Below are 11,646 nucleotides of genomic sequence, written 5' to 3'. Positions count from 1 at the left end.
CTGTGTTAAGTATTTCTTCTCTTTCTAAGCATTGTGTTGTTTGTCAGACTCCTCAGTAATATACTGTCATGTAAACCATACTAATTTTCAGAGAAATGCTCAGAGACAGTTGCTGCTATTAGCCACAGAGTTCTGGTCGTAAGGATTTTATTGCCATTTCAGTCACAGTCTCTGACTTCCTCCAATTGAACAATCTATACAGAAAATTCAGGTACACAAATTGTAACAGCTATGTTTTTTGTCCAAAAGAGATTTGTTGAAAATTTTAGTAATGTTGTGCAATAAAGAGAATGGATGCCTTAGTTACTGTGACGTAGTGAACGGAGACAAAGAGGGACGAGTGGTCCTAGCAATTGGCAAGAAGCCTGTCATTGGTGAGGAGGCAGTAAAGGAGTTTCTGAAGTAACTATGGAATACTTATAATATTAAATTTAATGCTGACAAAGAAGGGAATGTAGAGACTACTCTAAAATTGTAAACAGGGAGTGTAAATTATTTTCTGAAACAGGTGAAGGTTAAATTGGTTTCAGCTGCCTGAGACTGCAGTTGGGTGTGCGAGTTGCATTTGCGCACGCACATTTCCGTGTGTGTGTGTGTGTGTGTGTGTGTGTGTGTGGTTTTTTTTACATACCTTCAAGATAGAAAACTGGAACAACTAACCAAGGGAAGGCTTGCAGGAAGTGACACTTCAGTCACTGCTAATGACAGAACCACTGGGGAGTCACGTGGATCGTTCACAGTAAATGTGGTACAATGTGAGGCAAGTGACGTGGGGTGGTGGTGGGGACTTCACAGAGCTCCCACCATTCATCTCGGCCTCCGATAATTCGGTCCAACATCAGCCACTGCCATCAACGAAATGTGGTCTTGTCATTTTGGAAGTCTCCACCCAGAAATGTAAGGTAAATCGGTTCATGGCACACAGGCTGTGCTGTGAAGAGTCCCAACTGCGAAGCTGTCAGCAGTTTATTTTAACATATCTTCCATTCATGGGGGAGGGGGGAAGTTGCTTCAGAGGCTTATTGGGACATCAACTAGTACCCACCAGTAATATCATAGCCCTTTTGTTCAGAAATGTTTTGGCAATTAATGGGGAATATAACGTCCAGAATTGGTTTCTTGAACTGCTGACATTTATTTCATTGCAGCCTTAAATATTTCTAAGTAAGAACTTCAGTACTTTCTATGGAAATTTGCTTAGAGCCAAAGATGGGAGCAGGTAGGACACAGCCTGACATTGCTTCACTGAGACCTGCATCTTCGAGCCTAGAAAAAGTAGGTGGCCATTCACAGTAACTATAATTGTAGCCATGTGCTTTCACTTGGATGACTCAGTATCTGATAGAGCTCATTGTTGGAGCCAGCATTACTCTCATAAACCTTTTTCGAAGAGCTAATGGGTGTGTAAAATGCAATAGAAACTATGAGTAGTTTGAATTCATAGTTTATAAGTCAGGCTAGACTTCTGTGGAGCCAGCATTGTTATTCCGACATTCCTATTTAGCCAGATGCCCACAGTGATATTTCTGACAGTGAAAACTGGATATTTTATACATAAGAAATTGTGTATCAATTTTAAGTTAAGAGTGGCAAGAGCAAAATATTTTGTCATTGTAAAAGGAAGAGTGGTCTGGCTGCCCATTGCTAGTGCGCGAGGTAGCTGTTAATTTGTGTGTGTGTGTGTGTGTGTGTGTGTGTGTGTGTGTGTGTGTGTGTGTGTGTGTGTGTGTGTACGCGCACACATCCGTGTGTGGTTCTTTTTTTTACTGCCCTGAACGGACAGTTGAGGTACGCGGCAAGTCTTGTGTTTTCAGAGATGGTAGCTGAGAATTTCTGTGTATGCAACGAACCCTCCAGAGTTGGGAAATGAGTGGAGGTTTAAATATATCGAAAAATTGGGAGTAAAGAACCAAATGAGTCTGGGAAGTTTATATGATCCTTGTTGCTACATCAATGGGTCACACAGAAAGTTTTACTGGAAAGAGTGATAGAACTCTACCTTCGCTGGCTGTGGGGGTGTGCCTATGTAGATGCATTGATGGGGTAGAATGCTTGTGTAGTGCTGGAGTTGGAACAGGGAAGGGGATATGTATCTGTGAAGACAGGGACGGGGATATGTATCTGTGAAGACAGGGACGAGCTAAGGTTGAGACCAGATTTTTATGGGAATGAAGAATCTGTTAGAGGGAGAGTTCCCACCTATGCAGTTCAGAAAAGCTGATATCAGTGGGAGAATCCAGATGGCACAGGCTGTACAGCAGTTAAAGTGAAGCTCATTGGATTGTGTTGTCTGCTCAGCAACAGGGTGGTCCAGTTGTCTCTTGGCCACAGCTTGGCACCGGTCATTCATGTGGACAGATGACTTGTTAGTGGTAATGCGCTCGCAGGTAGGGACACAGTGGTTGCAGCTAAGTTTTCAAAACAAACTGTAGTTAAATGATGGAAAGCATCTTGTATCGAATGAAGAGCTCTAGGGGAAATATCTCAAAGTGGTCTACAAAAATGGAATTCTAAAATATTCCCTGTTATTGTCATATTTTAAGAAAAATATTGAGGGTACAAAAATAAGTATTATATCTGTTGTTGGAATACTCTCTTATGGTAGTTACTTGCAGTTATGACATTAAGGAAATGCAAAATTATTTTCATCACAACTGAATGCAGTTAGTATTAATACATTATAAGTAGAGTCTCCATTTATTTCTTACTCTTATTCTAATTTAATCTGGCTTATGTTGCTTTTCATCATACAAATGTATACTAATCTAAGTCATTTTATCCACTTGTGATGACAAACTGCTTCCTGAACAGCCTCCCTTGCCCCTAAAAACAGAAAAAATTATCAGTCAGAATCAGGGTGTATACGACCCGGGACAACCGGGAAAAACCCGGGAATTTTTTCATCCGGGAGAAAACCGGGAAAAACCCGGGAATTTTTCGGAATTCCGGGAATTTTTCATTGTTTTAGCTTTCAGTTAAATCTTTTAATTTGGCTGCAGAATTGATTCTCTAGCAAAGAATGTTATTGTATCCTGCTACTGGAGAATGATACTGCAGCAATAAAATATAAACGAGAGGGGAAAAAAATAAAACTTTAGTGACAAAGGAAATGTGCAATTTACAACAACAAAAAACCGTGCACGCACAAGCGTTTGCAAATAGCAAAAATATGTCAAAGGCCGTAGGGCGCAGACTGTAATTCTTCGTAACAATAAACTGCTTGCTATGAGCATGACGTCACAACTGTTCACATTAGGTTCGTTTGACCAATTGCCAGCGGTCTGTTGGGCATGCGCATTTGACTCGCGTATAAGCAGTACCTTCTCCCGCTACTTGAAGTTCGACTGTTAACTGTGTCGGTAACAGTAGCAAGCAGCCAGATGCAAACGAGAAAAATTTTTTTCGTGCGCCATAGCTGCCAGTTTCACGCTTGCACAGAGTTGTCTGAGTTGTAGTGGGCAGGGGGTTAACCTCCACGTGACGCGTGTTTACGTTAAGTGATTTCGCTGCTTCTCTTCGTGTACAGCTCCCAAGTCAAATGAAAACAAAACGGATTTCTGTGGCGGGGGAGCTATCAAGTGAATTAAAATACATTCACATAATTATGGAGGGCAAAAATATATTATTAATTTCAGTTTTCTGATTTTATTTTGTTTCCAAGTTAGTAGCAGTCAAGCATTAATTGCCTTGCAGAACAGTGAAGTTATTTTTGCAAGTTTGCTAAAGAAATTTGGCTTTATTAATCTTTCCGCTGAGGCAATCATTTTATTTAAACGGGGTGTTTCATTCTACAGTATTGGCTAGTTCCAACTTTTCGCTGAATTTCAAGTGCACGTTATCATCTTCTGCCATACATGGCATTATACCATAATAAAGAACCAAAAATGAGATCGTAGAGTACTGGTACTCCAAGAAAATTTACGTCCCAAAAGCCACACTGGAAAGCTTAGTATCAGATGGGACATACTTCATTGTGAATCTGGAAAAAGCCAATTCGCACTTCAAGCCGAATTATGCATTTTAGTATGGTTTACGAAATTCCGATGCTCTTTGGAGTACCCTCTGATGCCCTGTTTCTTTTATGGTGTAATGTAAGCTCTTTTAGTGTTTTATACACACGAACATAAGGGCTTCCTACTCCACTGCAGTTGCACACGCACAATAATGCCTGTTTTCTGGCGCTCTCTGGAAACTGGTAAATCGAACCTATTTCTAACAGTCTTCGGATAGTATTGCGAACGGTGGTTAGAAAAGCCTTACTTTCAAAGTAAATTTCTTTTTACGCAAGATGAATTATGTTACGTGTGAGAAAGTAGGTTGGATATCTAAATCACAGAGAGTTCGAAACTGAACAGTTTGAGGACCAGCCACTTACAAGAATTTCGAGCCGAGACATTTATGTCATAATATTAAATTTACTGGCACATTTGTGTGATGTATCTTAAAGTATAACACACGCAAAAAGATCAATATTACATGTGAAACCTAAGCTTCTGTTGTAGCGTGTTAATCTTAGAGACATAATATTATATGTGAAAGCTTAGCTTTTATTGTAGATATACGGTACTGTGTACATTAATGTAAACCGTTAACTTTTCCTCTTGCGTGTTCGCGCTATTTAACCAGTGATCTTGCTATTGGCTGACTATAACACGTGTCCTATCCTCTGCATAGCTGCTGTCATCGGCTGACGAGATCTCGTGGCTTGAGATATGACTCGCTTACAAAATGACATCGCAACCTCGGTTTCAACACTCCGCAAACTAACGCGCTGTGTTTGGTGCAATTCGAATTTATACTTTTGTAATAAGAAAATATGCAACGTATATGTTGCTGCAAATCAAAGGTCTTTCCAACACTTATCTCCTTTTATTTTTTTTTTATTTTTTATTAAAAGTCTCTCCAAAACTTCTCTGCCAGTCTTTTTTTTTTTTCGGAAAGTTCTACGCGATTGTATAAAACGTTAACCATTCAAAGAATTGATAAGTTTTACAGTTCCGAGGGAAAATCTACGGAAAATCTGTCACTTAGCACAGAAAAAGTGTATTTTCGCCCGGGAAAAAGCGTATTTTTTAAACGGGGTATCCGGGAGAAATCCGGGAATAATCCGGGAATTTTTTTTCCTTGTCCCCGTATACACCCTGCAGAATGAACACAGTATATTGGCACAATAGCTTGTCACACACAAGCAAATTTCTGCAATCTGCCATGTTAGCAGACCAGTTCCATGCATATTTTTGATGGATCTGGCCTGCTGACCTCAAACCCATCATTTTCCACTGACATGGAGTTCCTGCCAGATGGATCAAGTCATTCTCATATTTGCCTGGAGGTCGGGTCCATCTGTGAGTGGAGTAAATCAGCACCCAGGACTGTGGTGCATGTTTGCCAGGGCAGAGGCGACAGAGGGATCTCAACAGTTGAGGCTCTGCTGTACTCCCCCGAGGTACATTGTGAAAAACTGTGTTTTAGGTATTATTTTAATGCAGTACATTTTTATATTTTGAAACTCGTTCATATCGCCGAGAGAGGAAGTTAGTATGCCCAATAGTAGGAAGATACCTGTGCTTCAGCAATAGTTTTTACACTATGTACTCCAAAGAAAAATTACACAAAATCGCTTGCCTAAAGGGAACATTGCACCCATATGGATCTGATTCTGAGTCAGATATACTAAACTGGATGACTACAAGAACATAAAAATGAGTCAGTACAATTCCGGTGCACTTTTAGGTGTGTGCCTTTCATTTTTGTTAGCATTCTGTAGTTGGTGTAGAGCATGTGGTACAGCAAATTTTACTTTGATGTTATTTTTAGAAATGGTAGGCTTCATGCTACAGAAACAGGACTCAGTAATGCATGAAAGCATTCCACCATAAAAAAAATATTATCCGCAATGCAGCATTAAGAGAATTTAAAATTCACAAGGATTGCAGCACAAATGTTGAGATAAGTAATTCTTTCGCAGTACAGTTTAGGACGTTCTTCTGTCTCGTTGCTGGTCAACTCCTTCACCATACGCGAAGCAAAAAAATTGCTGTTGTGTGAAAACCACAGAAAACTCAGATTTTCCAAATCTGGCCCATGCTGAAGAACACCCCTTTGTGCGGGGTCAGGGATTTTCACCTGCCTCGAGATGACTGGGTGTTTGTGTTGTCCTCATCATTTCATCATCATCCAGGAAAGTGGCGAAATTGGACTGAGAAAAGACTGGGTAATTGTTCGGGCGCTGATAACCACGCAGTTGAGCGCCCCACAAACCAAACATCATCTTCATCACCCCTGTGTGCCCAGTTAGGGAGGCAGGATCAGCAGTTCTACATCTACATTCATACTCCGCAAGCCACCTGACGGTGTGTGGCGGAGGATACCTTGAGTACCTCTATCGGTTCTTCCTTCTGTTAGTTAGGAAAACTGCAGGTAATAGCCTGAAGGTTATTTATATCTCCACTAACACACAGATTGGAGCTGATGGTTTTCCGGAACCTGACAGAAATATCTGTGGCCATTCACTAAAATCCAATCGTGTTGTCAGCTAATTGTTCTTGCAACCACTGTTATTGTTTTGAGGAGTTCTGATATTCCGAACTGTGATTTACATTTGTATCGTACACTGAGATGACAAGTCATAGGGCAGCATTATGCATAGATACATATGGCGAAAGTTTTGTGTATGCATAAATCCCATCAAACATTTACAGGACACAATTGAGAGATTGGTTCGCACACAGAATCCTGCATAAGCAACACATTGTCAATGAATGGCTGTAGAGGCAGCATGGCTCATTACCTCTGCAGGGGACTTCCAACAACATGATGAGTCCTTGCCACATGGAGTTGCTGCACTAAGTCGGGCAAAAGTAGGTCTAACATGATATTAGGACGTATCGTATGACTTTTGTCACCTCAGTCTATGGTGCTGAGGGAGATGCTGGAGTGGAAAGATATGGACTCATACTCAACAAGATGGCTTGTATCCCTTCTCGCCATTCAGATTCCCTAAATCACATAAGGCAGTTTCCAGGACGCTTTCTTTTAAAAGGGTACCGCTGATTTTCCTTTGGATTCTTTTGTAATCCAAGCTTGTGCTCTCTGTAATACGTTGACTGCACACGTTTCACCGTCAGGTGCTGTCTTCCATTCTAGCGAATAGCTATTGGTTACGTCCTTCATTCGTTCCAGGGCTGGAAAGGTATCTCCCCACAGAAAAGTAAGACAGTGTCCTTACATACCTTTTGCAATCGTTGAAAGAAATTTCCATGACAGTATCTCTTTCTACAGTTTATCATTTGAGTTTGAGTATAATTGTCTTTGCTTCCTGTCTGTAAGAAACATAATCCATAGATATAAAAATTGGCTAGGTGCATGTAGGACTTGCTTATTGAGGGTCGTGTACAAACTTAATTATTTATATATACACTTCATCCATGCCAGGAATCAAGAATCTCAAGTTCTGCCTGTTATCGACATTGATACTGGGAAGATTTCAGTCCCATAGATTCCAACAATAAGCTCATTCCTTGCCTGTTATTTTACTTTAGCCATAGCAACCCAGTCAGCCTGAATGCAGAACTGTTGGTTGTTTCAGTTTCAAGTTTGACAACAGATGACAAAATAAATTTTTTTTTTCGTGCAATATAATTAAAAATCAAGTATTTTAGAATTTTTTTCCTTTCCTTCTACTGTGAACCCTTGCTTCTTGCCAAATTTTATTATTCTAGGTCAACTGGGTGTACTCTGTAGATTTTGAAGAGTGAGTTTGCGAGTATCAAAATGTGTGACATAAATGGCCTTATCTTTTTACTTCATTGACTTAGAAGCTTCAATGTTTTGCACCACCAAGGGACCATAGACCTCAGTATGTGACATAAATTTCAATGTGATAAACCTGCCTATTACTGAGAGAGAATTTTGAACAGTTGGACAGACAGACAGCAAAGTGCTCCTATTAGGTTCTGTTTTTATTGACTGAGTCACAGAATGCTAGAATGTGTGTGTGTGTGTGTGTGTGTGTGTGTGTGTGTGTGTGGGTGGGTGTGCGCGTGCGTGGGTGTGTGCGTGTTTCACCTGAATCTCCTCCTAAACCACTGGACCAATTCTGACTAAACTTTGTACACACATCTCTTACTGTTAGGCAACAGTTGCCATGGGTGTAAGAACCACCTAGTACATCTTCATAAACACTGAGATGTGTTTAAAACTGTTGCATAGTGCAAGACATTTAAATCTATTACTTCTTTGCTTTTCTTACTACATTCGCAACATACTTTGCTAGCATTATCAACGTATCACGCTGAATATATTTACACAAATACGTCATTGAATGACACAGTTCAAGGGATATGACATCATAAACACTGAGATACATAAAAAAATGCAGCATCGTGCATGGAGTTTTAATACACTAATTCTTTATTATTAAGATAATCCTACAGTTGAGTCAACTTAAGGAAATCCCTGACAGCTGGCAGCACTTTTGACAGCTTTCAACTGCAAAGTGCAAATGGCTGAAGGTAAAAACAATCACCAACTGTGGAGCTATGAAGAGACGTTTACAAAACTGCATTGTAGGCATGCAAAACTCCTCTGCAGCCAGTGTACAGAAATCGTCCGGGATCATGTTTTTTAATTTGTGTACTGTACTTATACATTTGTACATTATGTCCTTTTTTTTTGTACGACTGTTTCGTAATTCCAATTGCTTTCAAGAATACATGGAAATGAAATTTTATACTTCACTACAAACTCGGTTCTTTTTTGTTTTCGTTTCTAATAGAAAATTGTAAAATGAATACCTGGGCAATGCTTGGTTTGTTGGCTAGATGGTCCATAAAGGAAGTTCAGGGAAATACGATCTAAATGTAATGTGTAAATATGAATAAGGACGTAAGTGACATTACTGGAAAATACCCATATTTTCTGAACTTGCAATAAGATATTTTGTACCTCAGGTTTTATTTATCAAACGTAATAGATGTGTATCTGGTATCCTACATGCCAGTGCTTTTAGTGCAACAGATTTGTGTAATGTTGTCAACATGTCACTTACAGTAACATAGTGACAGAATTCTACTTCTGCATTGTGTTCCACAAGTCAGCAGTCACATGCGGAGAATGTAGTGTTTACCATAAAATTCGTCCCCTTTCCCTTCCTATTTAATTTACAGGTGGAATGTAGGCACTGCCTAAGAGGTATGCCTAAGCCGAGATATGGCTGGTGCGATATCCTTTCTTTTAGGAATGCTAGTCCAGCAAGGTCTGCAAATCTATGAAGTTTGGAAAGCAGAAGAGAATTGCTGGTGGAACTGAAGCTGCTACTGAATCAGGCCTGTATAAGGCAAGATTCCTGGGTTAAAGTTGGTCCGGTGTACTGAAAAGTTTCAGGACACAGCATGCCACTTCAGAGTGAGAGAGTCCTTGACTTTCTACATCCCTAAATTTATGTTTCTTTGCTTGTCATGAAACATCATCTTTCAGATCTTTGAGCACTTTATAATAGGTCTATCCGCAAACTCTTTTGTGAGCAGTGGGAAACATACTTTACACCAACTGTATGTCCCTACTACTTTCATAGGAATATGTCGTACTGTCCATATAGATCCTGGCATCTAGGGGTAGGTTGCTGGACCAGTTGTAATTTGTTGTGAAATACAGCTTTTAACTGTCACGAAATGCCTCGTGACTTTCAGGGGATTGTTTTAAAAGCCATCAGAAAATATGCTTGCCACCAAAGTAATTTTTTCACGGGTCATGGGAAGTATACTTAAAACCAAATTAATATTTCTTTTTCTGGACTGTGAGAGGTATACTTACCACTAACATAATAATTTTACTATGCTCATGGGAATTTGTCTTACCATCTTCAGATGTGCTTCATATGATGTGGAAGTATGCTGTATCACCTGTATAAAAACGTCAACAATCAGTTTTTGTCATGAGATTACTGCTGTTGTCGCCTGTAAAGTCTGATCGCATTGCTTCATTTCTACATTGTGACTTAAAATGACTTGTCTCTCTGTTGCATGATAAACATAGTTTCTAGGATTGTTTTGTGTGTTCTGGTGGCATCTGCAAACTTAATTGCCACTGTGAATATAATGCAAATGCTGTTCAACAATGGTATATGTTCTGTAGACATTGACAACAGACTGGAAAGGATTGCTTACAGTGATGAAAGAGAAATGTGCCTGGAAAAGAGAAGAATTTCAGTTCCAAAGCAAAAAAAAGTTGTATTTCAGCTGTAAAATGGATGGACAATAAACCTGCCACTGCAGTCAACTAAGAGAACGTAATGCATTAGGTTGAGGCTCTTGTAATGGGTGTTGTGGGATTCTCTACTTCCTACTAGGCATGGCAATTGTAAATGCCTTTATATTATTGTACAAAATGAATATAGGTTAAAAAAAGATACCAAAATCAACTGAACTTTCGACTGCGACATCTGAAACAACTGATAAACAGTTTCCCATATCGCATGAAAGAAGGCCATCCAGCAACTTCTACGACCAAGAAGAAAGCCTTAATGCATACCATTTGACGCAAAATTAGATCATATTCCTATTTTTTATTCATTTATTCTCCATGGACAAATACAAGGATTTGTTGTGGATAGTTTACATATTGATCATTTCCCCCTTATAACATTGTGGGAAACAATTTTATAAAATAGGTCTAACAGGTAAAAAATTATGTTGCTTTCTCTCTCTCTCTCTTTTTTTTTGTGTACATGTAAATACTATTTATACAAATGAAAGTATTCTACTCCTCTGAGAGGAATTCCTTAATACTATAAAAACACTTATTGCTGAGGAACTCCTTCAAGGCAATTTCAAGGCAGCTTCCACTTAAGCTTTTTAATTTTTTTGGAAGTTTGTTATAAAATTTGATCCCCATGTAATAGGGGCTCTTGTCTGCACTTTTTGTATTATTTCTTTCCAGGTGATAATCATCGTCCCTTCTAGTTTTGTACATGTGCACTTCTCTATTTAGATGATTGTACTGCTTGTATTTTAGCATCACCTGAACAGTTTTAAAAATATATAGTGATGGGAGTGTTAGTAGTTTCTTAATTTTAAAAATTGCTTTGCAAGACTCATTATATCTAAGCTTACACATGATCCTAACTGCCCTTTTTTTTTTTTTTTTTTTTTTTTTTTTTTTAAAAAAAAAAGGATGAATACCCTATTTACATACTTGGCAGGAGCACATCTCCATATTTCAATTCCATATGTGAGGTATGGATACACTAAAGCATAGTAGATTATACCCATTTGCTCATATTTAAGAAATTGTGACATTGTCCACATTGCATAAACTGATTTGCTAAGTTTTTGGCATAAGAAATCAATATGATGCTCCCAAAGAGATGCTAATCTAACATTACGCCAAGGAAGGAAGTTTTATCTTTCAATTTTATTTCTGAACCATCATCAGACACAACACTCCATTGCATTTCATCTTGTTTGTGGTGTATTTGAAATTCCATTAGTTTTGTTTTATTGATGTTGAAGCTTAAGTGATTGTTTTGAAAGTAGTTCTTCAATCCACATAAGACATCACAACAGTTTTGGGCCAGATCATTCTCGTTGGTTCCCCAGTTAACAAAAAAACCTGCAGACAGTGCTGAATGTGTTGTACAAAAGTGCT

The sequence above is a fragment of the Schistocerca cancellata genome, chromosome 12, assembly GCF_023864275.1.
Source record: "Schistocerca cancellata isolate TAMUIC-IGC-003103 chromosome 12, iqSchCanc2.1, whole genome shotgun sequence".
In the NCBI taxonomy this organism is placed as follows: Eukaryota; Metazoa; Arthropoda; class Insecta; order Orthoptera; family Acrididae; genus Schistocerca; species Schistocerca cancellata.
The sequence above is the reverse complement of the archived record's forward strand: the minus strand, read 5'-3'. Positions refer to the sequence as shown.